We start from the raw sequence: 16,604 nt of genomic DNA on the forward strand, positions 1-16,604 counted from the left end.
TCTTTTTTATCTCTCTTTTTGCTGTTTCGGTTTCTCACTTTCTCTTTTTACACATCTCTTACGTTCAGCCACTTAAGTGTTTCCATCTTCCAAACTAGTCAGCTGCTCTGTGATGTGCAATGACTACGAAAATGATGCCTGGGATCTGGTTAATTGTTGGTTTCAAATCAGTAGGGGAGTGACAGCAAAGTAAGGATGTAACAAGTTGATTGTTTTGGGAGGTAACTGTAATATGACATACTTGTTGTAGTGTGATGACTCTCACTGAACACATGAGTATCCACATTGCTTATTGCATACTGTATCTTCACTTCCTGTGGTGACGCCGATCTCTGAGTAAAATTAAAAATAGTAGTGAAAACAAGATTAGATTGTAAGATTATAACGAGAATATGCTTTTGGAGTAAGTGTAATATTATTACTGACATTTTATCAGTAAGTTACTATGAATTACTATGAAAAAGAATGCATTACTTGTAACGTATTAAGCAGGATACGTCTACGTTGTATCAATGCCATACGTATGGCATAGACTCTGCATAGACGTGTACCCTATGCTGTAGCCTGATCAATCAATCAATCAGTCAATCAATCAATCAATCAATCAATCAATCAATTTTATTTATAAATCCCAATATCACAAATAACAATTTGCCTCAGAGGGCTTTACAGCATATGACATCCCTCTGTCCTTTGGACCCCCCAAAAAAACCTTTAACGGGGAAAAAGAAATGGTCAAAACCTCAGGAAGAGCAACTGAGGAGGGATCCCTCTTACAGAACGGACACACGTGCAATAGATGTCGTACAGAACAGATCAACATAATAAATTAACAGAAATCCGTATGACAAAATGATACAGAAAGAGAGAGAGAGACTGAGAGAGACAGAGAGAGAGATGCAGGACAAACAGTAATGACAGCTTACAACAACATTAATTTAAGTAATAATATTACAATAATAATTACGGCTATTGTGGTACAATATGTTGTAGGGATATATTAATATATGATAGTATATGTATGTGACAATAATCATATGTGTTTAATGACAGTAGAAGTATGATTAATGATAACAGCAGCAGTAGGAGGCATCAGACAGGACCACGGCAGCAGCACAACCACGCGATCCAGGCACAGCTGCGATACGAGTTAACCTGCCAGACAGTGGAGCACAAAGGCTCCGGAGAAGAAGCCGAACTGCAGTAATAGGACGTTAATGTTAGCAAAGAAGAGGGAGAGAGAAGGAGAAAAGGTGCTCGGTGTATTATAGATGGTGTATTGTAGGAGGTTCCCCGGCAAACTAGGCCTAAGTCAGCCTAACTAGGGGCTGGTCCAAGGCAAGCCTGAGCCAGCCCTTACTATAAGCTTTATCAAAAAGGAAAGGCTTAAGTCTAGTCTTAAATGTGGAGACGGTGTCTGCCTCCCGGACGGAAACAGGAAGTTGATTCCACAGGAGAGGAGCCTGATAGCTGAAGGCTCTGGCTCCTGATCTACTTTTGGAGACTTTAGGAACCACGAATAACCCTGCATTCTCAGAGCACAGTGTTTTGGTGGGATAATAGGGCACTATGAGCTTTCTAAGATATGATGGAGCCTGCCCATTTAGAGCTTTGTAAGTTAGGAGAAGGATTTTAAATTCAATTCTGGATTTTACAGGGAGCCAGTGCAGAGAAGCTAAAACAGGAGAAATGTGATCTCGTTTCTTAGTTCCTGTCAGTACACGTGCTGCCGCGTTCTGGATTAGCTGGATAGTTTTCAAAGACTTACAGTATTAGCGCTACCTGATAATAGGGAATTACAGTCATACAGCCTAGAGGTAACAAAAGCATGGACCAATTTTTCTGCATCTTTTTGGGACAGGATAGGCCTAATTTTCGCAATATTACGCGGATGGAAAAACGCAGTCCCAATGTTCTCCCATTGTCTGAGCGCAGTTGTATGAACTCTTTTAAAGGTGACTAGCATCAGCAAGGCACACAAAGCAGTCAAAGGTCAGTAGATTATGCCTCTGAATAATGTTACAGTGGTGATAACATAATGTTTTTTGTCCACTGTCTTGGGTGTTTGATTGTTTAGTATTTGCAGTGGGACAAGTGTTGTTTTTCCAGCTTGTGACCAGCCTGTAATGCAGTTTAAAATATGTGAAAATTATTGACAGCATGTATATTTTTGCTGCATCTAAGGGGAGGTGGTTTCGAGTATGTCGGAAATTCCTTCAATTGAATTTTACAGTTTTACACACCTGCTTCACATGTTTCGTCTGCTGTGAATCGATAGTAATTCCTACATATTTATAATGTGATACATTTGTAGGGACAAAACATGACTAGCAAAAATCAGTGAACCCTGTGAGTTATAATGAAGCCAATGTGTGTACTTGTATTTGAAATTGTCTCTATTAAGCCATTTAGCTAAGATTAAGCTCAGGTTGGGTGAATTACAGGGTATAATGGCTTAATGACAACAACAGACAGGATACAGTGAATGTGGTAAATGTCAAACCCTTCTTTGGGGGTTTTCCTCCGATGCTGGTGGCAGGGGGGTACAGGATTGTTCGAGGGTTTTAAAATAGAGTAGTCCTCAATGTGTCTTGCAGTGTCTCCCTCTCACCCCTGCTCTATCTTGTTGCCACCTGTGAGTTAAGTGGGTTCAGGTGTGCTGCTGCACACAGGTGAAGGAGTGTGGCTGTTAGAACAAAGGAGCAGAGAATTGTTTGGGAGGTTTTTTTGTTGGCCAAAGAGGAAATCAGAATGGTGGTGGTGATGATTCCTCGACCGGGTGTGTGTGGAGGACAATAAAGGAACTGAGCCAACGACCAAGTAGGACCAAATTGCTTTTTTTTGTTTTCATTTTAAGTTTTGGACATTGGACATTTCTTTCACACTGGGATTACCTTAAATTGGATGAAAGAAATAAATATAAAAGGGGACATTCCTCTGATTACCTTTTTTTCAGTTTTTTATCTCCTGTATTTTCATTTGGGGAGTGGGACAATATATTAAAAAAATCATGTTTGAGTCTATTTAGGTTTCCTTTAGTTTGTTTTTCTGCTGGTGTCAGTAGGGTCACTTTTCACGTCCTGTCCGGGGCGTCCGGGGGGTGTTTATAAATTGATGATAATGTCCGGTTTTCCGTGTGTGTGTGTGTGTGTGTTAGACAGTGGTGGTTCTAGGCCAGTTTCAATGCAGCCAAGCTAGGGCCAGTCCTTTTGATAGAGGGGCACATACAAGCACGGTCAAATATCTAAGTCTGAACAATAAGATATATATGTGTGTAGGGGGGTCCGTGGGCATGCTCCCCCGGGAGAAAATTTTGTATTTGATTTAAAGGCATCAATCTGGTGAATTCTGAGAGCAAAGTTATGATGGCAGAATATGCCTAGATATTTCAACATCTTTGTGCTTTTTATGTGTGAAAAATGTTCTATTTGTACTGATAAAAACACTAGTGGTATGTTATGGTGAAGGGTTACACTTAAAATACGGCTAAGTATTAGTGGTTAAACATTTCAGTAATCAAAAGAAAAATGACTGATGTACTGATCTGCCTCAGGAGGGCTATTTTAATATTTAAAAACATGTGCAGACAAAATATTATTTTAAAACTCTCACACTCACAAGTACAGTTCCAGATACGCAAAACAATACAAAATACGCAAAACAAAAGGAAAACAAAAGGTGAGATTCAAATAAATTACACACAAACAGGCACAAATTACTGCTTTCCTCCCTCCCTCTCGATTTGCAAGTACAGCCTGAATCAGAGCATTTCAAAAGCCCTCTGGTAATTGAATGCCTCTGGGACAGGCCCGTTTATGGCAACCCACTGGATCCGTGGTGTGCGCGATCCAGCTGAGGCGCAGGTGCTGGAGCTAATAGCAGCCATTCAAGAAGCTGCTCCACCAGCCGCGGCCTAGAAGCGGCTCGGCTCGGCGCTCCGCTCCGCTAAAATTATGCGCCGGGTCTATTTCTGACGGCGCGTCAATTTGCACAGACCAAATGAGTCAAACAGGAAGTCAGGCGCAGAAAAGACGAGAGCCGAAGAATTCTCAAGAGGCGCTCCAGCCGGTGCGCTACAGAGTGACGTTCATTTACTGGAGGCATTTTATATCTGGCCAATTTTTGGAGACTGTGGCAGGGCAAATTAGTCAATGTATGGGAAACACTGTATTTAAACACTAGAAAACTCAGGCCCTTTTCCTTCTTGTGTAGTGTATTCTGCATGATTCACTGGGTGCGTCTCTTTAAGTTGTCCGACCGGCAACCTGTTGAGACGATTTAGTTCCGCGTTCCCCCTCCGACTCCTCGGTGGGGGGGCCACAGGGGGAACTGGACTCGGAGTTACGGGGCACTGGCCACTGCTGAACCCCGTCCAAAACCGCCATTGGTGTTAGAGTGCGGCACGGGCCGCATATTTCTGTCTGAACCCGACAGTAATTCTGTTTTTTTATGCACGAAACCGAACCGAGCCCAACATTATTTAATTACTAAAGCACTGAGTTTGTGTCACACAGTTGTTTTGGTTACAGGCTATTTAACAGGCCGGGTGTGCGCCGTGGGTGCTCCGCGGAGAGGGAGACTTCCGTGTTTGAGACGGGAGCGGGCGGAGGGAGGTCTGAGGCTTCCAGCGAGGGGAGAGGGAGAAATATAACAAAATAAGATAAAATAGGAAAACTTGTCTCCCTCTTTTATTTTATTTTCAGCGTTTAATCAAGGTGGAGGTGGAGGCGGAGGCGGGCGGCGGAAGGTCCGAGGCTTCCAGCGAGGGGAGAGGTAGAAACATACAACCAATGTGTGTGTGTGTTCTGTTCAGGTGTTGTCACGTAAATAACAGTGCCCAAGCAATAAACAGGACAGACAATAAGATTTTATTTATTTTTACACTACATTTTCACTGAAAGCTGACCAAATCCGACCCAAGCCCAAATACAATTTATACATTTTTGACCGAACCCGGCCCGACCCGTCTGGTAGGCCTACCGTCGGGACTTTAAATATATTAAAATTATAAGGCATCTATGAGTAAGCTGCAAGTATCATTTAAGTAGGCTTTCTCATGGCCGGGCCGAGTGTCCTCTTTTTTGGAAATCAAAATATGGTCACACTACAGTTGGGAGCTGGAGTCAGGCCCCTTATTGTGTCCACCCCCTCTAACCAAGATTCAGTAATTACTGTAGCTTTCAAACTTAACTCATTACTAGGCTTTAAAGGTAAGCTGATTGTTATAAATGTGTATTTCAGGAGTGCTTTGAATCAGTCAAACTATACAGCACTTTACAAAGACCGCGCTGCTGACTAGTGTTTATGAGGTGTACCTGTAGAGTGACACAGACACATCAACGCACAAGTATAAATGCTCACAGTGACATAAACAGTGACTGTGTTACAGTACAGTGTTGTGCAGTAATGTGTTTCTGCCTATCACTGTACTGTAACACTGCTCAATACCAATACTAAGTAGTAACAACTACTTTTATTTTTAACTCAACAATTTGCAGTTAATCTGGAAAGTACACAACATCTTTTCAGGTACACATTTTGGTGGGATTCCCCAATGACAACATGCTCATTTTACCTCAAAATATTCTGACTTTTTCCAGTTGATTTAGCTCCCCTCCTCAGCAACATTGAAGTGACTCATCTCTCCAGGACAGCAGTTGCTATATAAAAAGCACTGCCTTTGCATCTGCAAAACAGGGTGAAAAAAGCATGGAAGAACAAGCATTTGACAGTCTGCCTCTGAGCCAGAGCCTTTTTCAGAGAGCTTTAGGAGACTGTAGTCACTTCCTCTGTCTCCACCATTCCAACGGTGAATGACACATGGAGGACAGATGGGTCTATGGATATGCTGCTCATGAATGACCAAGTGCTTGCTGAAGGTTTTGATGAAAATATGTTTGAGCTGCCCCAGGAGATGTGTTACTCCCCCAGCTTCCACTGTCCTGGTTACAACAGACTTCCAACTTCGATTTCAAAAGTCTGGCATGGCCAAGTCTGCTACTTCCACTTACTCAGAGCTGCTCAACAAGCTGTATTGCCAGCTAGCCAAGACCAGCCCCACTGAAGTTCTAGTGAGGAAAGAGGTTTCTCCGGGTGCTGTTGTGAGGGCCACAGCAGTTTACAAAAAATCAGAGCACGTGGCAGACGTGGTCCCACAATTTCCACATCACCAGAGTGAAGACACTGCGGAGCATCGCAGCCATCTGATCAGTAATGCCTTCTCCTCAGGCCTCTCAAGAAATCTTTAAACAGACTGCAGATGATCCAAAATGCAGCAGCATGTCTACTCACCAAAACAAAACATTGAGAGCACATTATCTTAGTTTTGAAGGGTCTTCAGTGGCTTCTCGCTCATTTTAGAATTCAATTTAAAATTTTGCTTTGAGTTTTTAAATGCCTTAATGGACTGGCTCTTGACTATTTACCCTTGTCTCGGGAACAACTGAAACGGGTGTGTTTGTGGACCCAAATGCAGTACCAGGCTCGCAGGAACAGTTGGTAATGACTTTTATTAGCACCACAGCAAACAGGGAATGCAGCAGGCAGAATAAACACAGAATAAAGTTCGTTCTTCGGGCAAGTTGCCCTCACACAGTCTCTGAGGCTCAGATGAGGGAAAGAGATCAAGCTTACGGCAGCCAAAGGTGGCGAGGCAGACGCACCGTAGGCTGAAGTGCCGGCTGATCGTGCTGAGAAGCCGACGAGGAGTGAGCTGAGGCGAGGTCGGGAGCCGGTGGGGGGGTCGTAGCTAGAAGAGCCGTCAGCGAAGGCAGAAGCACCGTTGAGGAGCAGGCAGGAGGGTAGACGAGGCCGGGCGGAGGAGTCGAGACCAGATGAGCAGGCAGAAACCAGAGACGCTGAAGCAAAGCACAAGGTCGGGGACAGAAGGCAGGTGAGTTTACCGGGAGGCAGACGAGGGGAGCAGGTCGGGGACAGGCAGAGTTGGCACCGGGAGATCAGGCAGGAGAAGAACGCTGGAGAGTCTCGCATAATGCTAAAGAACAATCTGGCAGTGAGTGAAGGTGCTGGAGAGGCTTATATGCAGGGCTGGTTGATGAGCTGCAGCTGTGTAGGCAGGTGAGCAGAGTTGGGCTGATGAGGTGGGCGCGGCTGGCAGGTAGAGTGAAGCAGAGGGAGGGGGAGTGGAAAAACACTGCAGCAGAGTGGCAGGAGAGGACTGAGAGACAGGGATTGTGACAGAACCCCCCCCTCAAGGGACGGCTCCTGACGTCCCAAACAGTTCCAGAGGAGCCGGGTGGGTGGCGGGGGCCTGGAGGAGGGCTAAAATTCCTCAGAGGCCTCTGTCCCAGTCTCTTCATCCTCCGAGGCCGGTCCCGCATCCTCCTCCTCAGACCCAGATGCCTCAGATGCAGGAGGAGACCGAAGGTCAGTGTTGGGGCCCCCTTGTGCCGAGGTGATGTTGGAGGGCTGGTCAGGGTGTTGGCGATGGAACTCCCTGATGAGGCGTGCATCCAGGATCTGACGGGCCGGAACCCATGACCGCTCCTCCGGACCGTACCCCTCCCAGTCGACGAGGTACTGCAGGCCCCTTCCCCGGCGACGAGAGCGGAGCAAGCGGTGCACCGTGTAAGCAGGGTCCCCATCGATGATGCGAGGCGGTGGGGGTGGCCGGGAGGCGGGCTGCAGGTGGCTCTCCCGACACGGCTTTAGCTTGGAGACATGGAAGGTGGGATGAATCCGCATGGAATGGGGCAACTTGAGTCGAACAGCCACTGGGTTTATCACCCTCTCGATGGGGAAAGGACCGATGAATTTGGGGCCCAACTTCCTCGACTCCACCCTCAAAGGCAGGTCCCGGGTAGAAAGCCACACCTTCTGTCCCACCTGATAAGGGGGGGCCTGGGAGCGGTGACGGTTGGCGGCTGTCGAGTATCTGTCGGCGGCCCGTAGAAGTGCAGCCCTGGCCTGTGTCCAGGTCCGGCGGCAGCGGCGGATGAAGGCCTCCACTGAGGGACAGACGGTCTCTTTCTCTTGAGCAGAAAACAGGGGAGGCTGAAAGCCGTAAGCGCACTGGAAAGGGGAGAGTCCAGTAGCGGAGCTGATGAGGGTGTTGTGGGCGTACTCCACCCACAGCAGTTGCGAGGACCAGGAGGCAGGGTGCCTGGAGACCATGCAGCGGAGCGCCGTTTCCATTTCTTGATTCATCCTTTCTGACTGACCATTAGACTGGGGATGAAATCCAGACGTCAGGCTGGTGGAGGCCCCCAGGAGACGGCAGAATTCCCTCCAGAAGGTAGAGGTGAACTGGGGGCCTCGATCGGAGACCACATCAGACGGGAGGCCGTGAATCCGGAACACGTGTTGCAGAATCAGTTCAGCAGTCTCTTTGGCCGATGGAAGCTTGGGCAGGGGCACGAAATGAGCCATTTTACTGAAGCGGTCCACAATAGTCAAAATGGCGGTGTGGCCCCCTGACAGCGGCAGTCCAGTGACAAAGTCCAAAGAGATGTGGGACCAGGGGCGGTGAGGCACAGGCAGGGGTTGCAGGTGGCCGGCAGGGGCCTGCCGAGGGGCCTTGTTCTGGTTGCAGATTGGGCAAGCGTTAACAAAGTCTCTGGTGTCCTCATCCAAAGTAGCCCACCAGAACCGCCGTTGTAGGACCTCCTTGGTACGGAGGATCCCCGGATGGCAGGTGAGCCGGGAGTCGTGGGCCCACTGCAGAACCTCCGTCCTTAACTCCTGCGGGACGAATAGGCGGTCTTGGGGGCAGGAGCTGGGCCCGGGCTGGTCCTCCAAAGCAGCTCTAACTCGCTCCTCCACCCCCCAGGTGAGAGCGGCCATCAGACGAGAAGTGGGGAGGATGTTGTCAGGGCTGGGGGAGTCCTCTTCCCCGACCATGAACTGACGGGACAGGGCGTCAGGTTTGACGTTGCGGGAGCCTGGACGGTAGGAGAGAGTGAAGTTGAATCTGGCGAAGAAGAGGGCCCACCGGGCTTGACGAGAGTTCAGCCTCTTGGCCGAGCGGATGTACTCCAGATTCTTGTGGTCAGTCCAGACGAGAAAGGGGGTCTTGGTTCCCTCCAACCAATGGCGCCACTCCTCCAGTGCCAGCTTCACCGCCAACAGTTCTCGATTCCCGATGTCGTAATTTCTTTCAGCTGGGGACAGACGCCGGGAGAAAAAGGCGCAGGGGTGAAGCTTCTGGTCCCTGGCAGCACGTTGGGAGAGGACGGCCCCCACCCCCACATCCGAAGCGTCGACTTCTACGACGAACTGTCTCTCGGGGTCAGGGATCAGGAGAATGGGGGCTGAGGTGAACCGCCCCTTCAGGTGCAGGAACGCCTCCTCGGCGGCCGAGGTCCACCTGAAAGGGACCTTGGAGGAGGTGAGGGCGGTGAGAGGTGCTGCCACCGTGCTGTAGCCCCGTATGAACCTCCTATAGAAGTTGGCGAACCCCAGGAATCGTTGCAGCTGTTTGCGGGAATCAGGGACGGGCCAGGAGGTGACAGCTGATACATTGACGGGGTCCATCTCCATGCGGTCCCGGCCTATGATGTACCCCAGGAAGGAGACAGAGGGGGCGTGGAACTCGCACTTCTCCGCCTTGACGAACAGTGAGTTCTCCAGTAGTCGCTGCAACACTGTCTGGACGTGATGAATGTGTTCTTGCTTGGAGCGGGAGAAGATGAGAATATCGTCTAGGTAGACGAACACGAACTTATTGAGCATGTCTCGGAGCACATCATTGATGAGGGCTTGGAACACAGCAGGGGCATTGGTGAGGCCGAAAGGCATCACCAGGTACTCGTAATGTCCAGTAGGGGTGTTGAAGGCCATCTTCCACTCGTCTCCCTCACGGATCCGGACCAGATGGTATGCGTTGCGGAGGTCCAACTTAGTGAAGATGGTGGCCCCTTGGAGCAGCTCGAAGGCTGAGGCGATGAGGGGGAGAGGGTAGCGGTTCTTCACCGTGATGTCGTTGAGCCCTCTGTAGTCGATGCAGGGCCTCAATGTCCCGTCCTTCTTGTCGACGAAGAAGAACCCCGCTCCAGCAGGTGAAGAGGAGGGTCGGATGATCCCGGCGGCCAGGGCGTCGTTTATGTAGGTCTCCATGGCTTCCCTTTCAGGTGCGGACAGGGAGTAGAGGCGGCCCTTGGGAGGGACGGAGCCGGGAAGGAGGTCGATGGCACAGTCGTAGGGCCGATGAGGGGGCAGAGAGGTGGCCCTAGCCTTGCTAAACACCTCCCAAAAGTCGTGGTAGTCAGGGGGCACCATGGAGAGGTCTGAGGTGGAACGGGAGCTGGCCGGTGGCGTGGATGCCACTGCTGGTCTGAGGCAGATCTGTTGACAGGAGGGGCTCCATCCCAGGATGGACCCCGTGGACCAGTCTATGTGGGGGTTATGACGGCGAAGCCAGGGGTAGCCAAGAATCAGGGGAAGGTTGGGAGATCTCAGAATGTGAAACTGAATAGTCTCTTGATGTGTGCCGGACAGAAGCATCGAGATGGGAGTGGTTTGATGAGTGACAGTCCCCAGGAGATGACCGTCCAGGGCGCTGGCTGGCACGGGATGAGGGAGAGGGACCCTAATGAGGTCCAACTGGCGGGCGAGCTCCTCGTCGATCAGGCTGACGTCCGCCCCCGAGTCGATGAATGTGGCGAGGGTGTGGGACCCCCCTGGCAGCAAAAGCTGGACGTGGAACAGAGGTCTTGGGTCGGGGGCAGAGTTCTGGGAACGGCTCAGCAGAATGCCCCTCTTTACTGCTGAGCCCTCCCTTTTGCTGGACACCGGGAAACAAAATGGCCGGCCTGGCCACAGTAGAGGCAGAGATTTCCCCGGCGTCGTCGCTCTCGCTCCTCTGGCGTTAGGCTGGTCCGCCCCACCTGCATGGGCTCCGCCCCTCCATGTATGGGTTCAGGAGGTGGGACAGGAGGAGCTGGGAGTCGACGTTGACAGAAAGATGGCCGGTGATCTCCTCCCTCGTGGCGTTGTTCCCTCCTCCTTGTCTGAATCCGCCTGTCCAGCCTCGTGGTCAACTCGATGAGTCCGTCCAGGGAACTGGGGAGGTCGAACGAAACCAGCTCATCCTTCACGTACGGAGCCAGCCCGTTGAGGAAAGCGTCACATTGGGCGGCAGCGTTCCAATCACTGAGACGAGCCCGGGTCCTGAAGTCAATGGCATAGTCAGCAACTGTCCGATCCCCCTGCCTCTGGCTCATGAGACCCCCTGTAGCATCAGGACCCAGGGAAACGGGACCAAAAACCTTGCGAAGCTCCTCTGAGAAGGCCTGGAAAGAGGCGCAGGCTGGTGTGCCTCTCTCCCACTCTGCCGTTCCCCACAGACGTGCCCTTCCAGTGAGGTGGTTGATGGTGAAGGCGACTCTAGCCCCCTCTGTGGCGAAGGTATGAGGTTGCAGGGCGAACAGAATGGAACAGTTTGTCAGGAAAGGGTTGCAGCCCTCAGGATCCCCTGCGTAGCGTTCTGGCGCCCCCACCCGGGGCTCGGGTGCAGTGCTAGAGGACGGCCCCGGGGTCGGAGCAGGAGGGGCTGGAGCCGCAGCAGGAACGGCGTGTTGTGTCATGGCGGCCGCCATCTGTTGCACCTGGGCGGCTAGCGAGGTTAGCGCTCGTTCCAGAGCAGACGCCGACTGACGAGCCTCCGCCGCGTTGGAGGCTAACTGAGCCTCATGCTGCTGGAGCATGCCCTCCACCCGGGCTAGGCGAGACTGAGGTGAAGCAGGGTCTGCTGGGTCCATTTCTGGCCAGATTGTACTGAAACGGGTGTGTTTGTGGACCCAAATGCAGTACCAGGCTCGCAAGAACAGTTGGTAATGACTTTTATTAGCACCACAGCAAACAGGGAATGCAGCAGGCAGAATAAACACAGAATAAAGTTCGTTCTTCGGGCAAGTTGCCCTCACACAGTCTCTGAGGCTCAGATGAGGGAAAGAGATCAAGCTTACGGCAGCCAAAGGTGGCGAGGCAGACGCACCGTAGGCTGAAGTGCCGGCTGATCGTGCTGAGAAGCCGACGAGGAGTGAGCTGAGGCGAGGTCGGGAGCCGGTGGGGGGGTCGTAGCTAGAAGAGCCGTCAGCGAAGGCAGAAGCACCGTTGAGGAGCAGGCAGGAGGGTAGACGAGGCCGGGCGGAGGAGTCGAGACCAGACGAGCAGGCAGAAACCAGAGACGCTGAAGCAAAGCACGAGGTCGGGGACAGAAGGCAGGTGAGTTTACCGGGAGGCAGACGAGGGGAGCAGGTCGGGGACAGGCAGAGTTGGCACCGGGAGATCAGGCAGGAGAAGAACGCTGGAGAGTCTCGCATAATGCTAAAGAACAATCTGGCAGTGAGTGAAGGTGCTGGAGAGGCTTATATGCAGGGCTGGTTGATGAGCTGCAGCTGTGTAGGCAGGTGAGCAGAGTTGGGCTGATGAGGTGGGCGCGGCTGGCAGGTAGAGTGAAGCAGAGGGAGGGGGAGTGGAAAAACACTGCAGCAGAGTGGCAGGAGAGGACTGAGAGACAGGGATTGTGACAACAACCTTCCAGAGGATGTCAAACTCTCTGATTCAGTAGACAGCTTCAAACAAAATCTTGAAACCTATCTTTTTACACTTGCATTTTTGTAGCTTTCAGTGTGTGATTGGATCTTATTTACTCTATTTTATGCTGTCTTTTATGTGTATTTTCTCATTTTATTATGAAAAGCACTTTGAGTTGCACTTGCTGTATGGATTGTGCTATATAAATAATATTATTATTATTATTATTATTATTATTGTTGTTGTTCAATGATTGAATTCAATTATGAAGTTGGGTGTAGAGTGCATTTTATAAAGGTGCCAGAGTGCATTTTATTAAGAGCATTAAAGGGACATTGTGTAACATTTTCAGTTGTTTATTGGCAAAAATTGATGTCTGCATTCATAAATATGTCATCAGTGGTGTACTATTACCTCCACCAATAATCTGACTTATTTTCGTAAAAGAAGAATTTTGGATTTGTTTGTACATTGTGTGGGTAAGTCGTCTGTGGGGTTCCATTACGTTTCGCCATCTTGAGAATACACCCGCCAGCAAGGGACATACAGCACCGCCTTTAGCATTTTCGTTGAGAGCCAGGCCAGCATTGCGTGACTGAGGAGCCGAAGGAGAGGAGCAAGAGGCGCTTCGCTACTACCCTGGCAAATTTGAAACAAAGTCCCACTCTTTGAGCATAATGCAGGATCATGCATATGCAGCATCATGGGAGATGGAATCCTTGTCGCCAAGAAAGCGCAAAAGGGAATAGAAAAGGCAGCGTGACCGGCGAATTAAAAAAACGAAGGCCCACATCGGGGTAACCTTTCCCAGGTAGAGCGAGCTGCTGAGGGAGAATGGTAATGCAATCACAGGCCAGTGCCGCTGTTGGCTGTTAGCCGCTGTTAGCGGCCAGTCGCTAACAGCCTCATCCCTCTCCTCGCATCACTGCGCCGCTGTTAGCCGCTGTTAGCGCTGGCCTGTGATTGTATTACTTTTCTCCTTCAGCAGCTCTCTCCACCTGGGAAAGGCAACCCCAATGCTGACCCTTGTTTTTTTAATTCGCCGGTCACGCTGCCTTTTTGATTCCCTTTTGCACTTTCTTGGCGACGAGGATTCCGTCTCCCATGATGCTGCATAATACATGATCCTGCATTATGCTCAAAGAGTGGGACTTTGTTATGCGGCAGTAGTGCCGCTGGCCACTAACAGCTGTTAGCGGCGCAGTAATGCGAGGAGAGGGATGAGGTGTGTGAGGTTGAGCCACTTGTCAGTTGTCAAAGGACAAGACGTGATTGGTTTGTTTCAATTTACATCCGCCCCAACAGTCCTACGTTGTAAACACAGCCAGCATGGTGAGGAGGGGGTTTGTCAACTCGCGTAGCGTGTGTCTGTGTAGGAGCCTGAATGAATACTCCATGTAGTATCGGATGACATGGTTTCATCAGTGTTATCATAGCTTTTTGGTACACAGCGGCTACAGTTGTTGCAATACGTGTTTGAAACAGTGAGGCGCTAGAGTGCGCCATCTGTTTGAATGCAATATATGATTTCAGCGTTAGATGGGAGAAATTCCTACACACTGTGGCTTTAAAATAGAGCTTGTTCACTGTGAAAGTGATGGATATCTGGTCAGAGGTTGTTGAGATGTTTTGCTCATCAAATGTGTGACTGACAATAATCATTATTTAGAACATAAATCAGTTTTTAGATTTGGAGTGATTACACACAAAGTTTGCTTCAGGCAGCTTTGAGTTGAGTTTAAACCTTTCTGTTTTCCTGTAGATTAATGTGTCAGGTCAACTGAACTCTGGTGCAGTTTATTTGTGGTGTGGCATTCTGGGAGATGTAGGAAATGACTGAGGTAGATGAGTCAGTCTGAGGGGAGGAATGACATCAGTGGATGAGATGTGAGGATCATTTATCTCTGTCATTCCTCAGGTCTCATTTTACCAGCCATGTTGGAAGTGTCACTGTCACCTTCACTTAGACTCTCATAGGTCCCAGCTTTGGGATTCACTTCTCCACACAAACTATGAAATCATATTTGGCTGTTTTCATCAGTGGGAGTTAACACCGTCTGCTGCTCCTGAACAGCTCCCTGCTGACACGAGGTTACTGACTTGCTGCACACCTGGAGCCCAGCTGCTGTTACACACAAACACATTGCTTTTCCCCGCAGTTTCTCTCCATATGGGCAGCTCTTCGATCCAAAACACACACATTCCACACGCCAAAGTTTCCATTTCATACGAGCTTAAACACACACAGACTCACAGTCATACAATCATACAAACGTATGTTTTTTAAACTCCAAAGACCTTTTTGTTTAGAAAGAAATTTCTGTTATCTTCTCCTAAACACTTTAATTCGCTTCTAAATCTTGTGGTGTTCTTAGCTCAGCTTTGATCCAGACTGAAATATCTCAACAACTGTGAGAGAGATTAAAGGGAAATTTCGGTTTATTTCAACCTGTCTCCTATCGTCCTAAATTTGTTTCAAGTGACTAGTGACATAAAGTGGCATGTTAGCCGTTAGCCTAGATACAGCCGGGGCGCATAGTAGCGTTAGAAGCTCTTCGTCAGTGTATTCTGGCTCAAATAAATAAGGGCAGCCATCAAACTCTGCAAAATCAAATTCCACAAAGTCGAAGTCAGAAAGTCAGCCATTATTCTATAAATCTTTCATGAAATAAATGAATGAAGTTTTCAGGCTACTGTCCGGTTCTGCCTTCCAGCTGTTGCTGCTTGTTCTCGCGAGATTTCAGACACGGTATGAGATCGCTGCTTGTTCTCGCGATATTTCAGCAGCGCTTTGGAAAGCAGAGCTAAATGGTAAACAAACATGGCACCACACCGGTAAGGTAAGACAACACATTTACATGTCGTTTTCTATATGTTCTCTGACATTTATCCTAACAATATGAGGCGGTCTTTGTGGAAAAAAAGCTTGTTTAGTGGACTAACTTTGCACTTGAAGGTTGCCCGTTCACTTACGTTTTAACAGGTCTGGCGCTACTATGTGCCCCGGCTGTATCTAGGCTAACGGCTAACATGCTAACTATTATTTTTATGTCACTAGTCACTTGAAACAAATTTAGGATAGGAGACAGGTTGAAATAAACGGAAATTTCCCTTCAACACAAAATGTAGTTCAGACATCCATGTTCCCCAGAGGATGTATTCTACTGACTTTATTAATCCTCTGACTTTTCCTCTTTTCCACTAGTACCACCATGAGGTTAACATTTAAAGGATATTTCCCAACAACTATTGGATGGATTGTGATGAAATGTGGTTCATCATTCATGTTCCCCACAGGATGAGTTGTGATAACTTTTAATGATCCTCTGACTTTTCATCTAGCGCCATTATCAGGTCAACATTTTAACACTCTAAAAATGGATGTCCCTTGTTTTGATCCTGTTTAAATCAATCTAAAATATAAACCATAATAGTGAGAGCCCTCATTCTTTTTGCAGCATTAAGTTAAGGCTTCTGTCTTCCACACCATTGCATTATCACATTTCCTCACCTTACTTGCAGTGCAAACATGGTGACAATGTATAATGGTGCCAGTATTTCCCCAAAATGGTGGCAGGTGATTGCTGCTTACATAATCCTGTATATATCAATCTAAAATTAAAACCATGATAGCTAGAACATTAATTCTTTTGGCAGCAAAAAGCTAAGGCGGTGCAAACATAGTATTTCACTGTAATGACGCTGGTGTTCCCAACAGGCTCTCATCCCAAGTCTTTGCATATTGTCATTCTATCAGTGGACTTTCATTGCCACATATCATGCGCATTACAGCATCTACAGTTGATGTTCCAGGACACCACAACCATCGCCTGGATGTCAACAAAATCACATGGTTAGGTTTACGCAACTAAAGCACATGGTCAGGTTGTGAAAAAAAGCATCATGGTTTGGCTCTACATTGGAAGTGAACACTGGGCTCCGTGGTGAAAGTCCAGGGTTTGTTGGACCCATCCACCATTATGCGCCCACCCACCCTATAGAGATTTTCTAGCTCCTTATATAACGCCATATAGTACTGTGAAAGGTGGGTTTTGGCATCGGCATCTGATGCCAAAACCACTGACAAAGCAACAGTATTTCCCTGTAAT

General features: G+C 48.8%; 1 protein-coding gene and 1 pseudogene across 5 annotated transcripts in view; both read left to right on the top strand.

Annotated features, from left to right (window-relative positions):
• Positions 1 to 16,604, top strand: part of sugct (succinyl-CoA:glutarate-CoA transferase) — a 317,331-nt gene that overhangs the window by 230,944 nt on the left and 69,783 nt on the right. The window lies entirely within an intron of this gene.
• On the top strand, positions 5,710 to 6,248 carry LOC144458975 (cellular tumor antigen p53 pseudogene; annotated as a pseudogene).

The sequence above is a fragment of the Epinephelus lanceolatus genome, chromosome 20 (genome assembly GCF_041903045.1).
Source record: "Epinephelus lanceolatus isolate andai-2023 chromosome 20, ASM4190304v1, whole genome shotgun sequence".
In the NCBI taxonomy this organism is placed as follows: Eukaryota; Metazoa; Chordata; class Actinopteri; order Perciformes; family Serranidae; genus Epinephelus; species Epinephelus lanceolatus.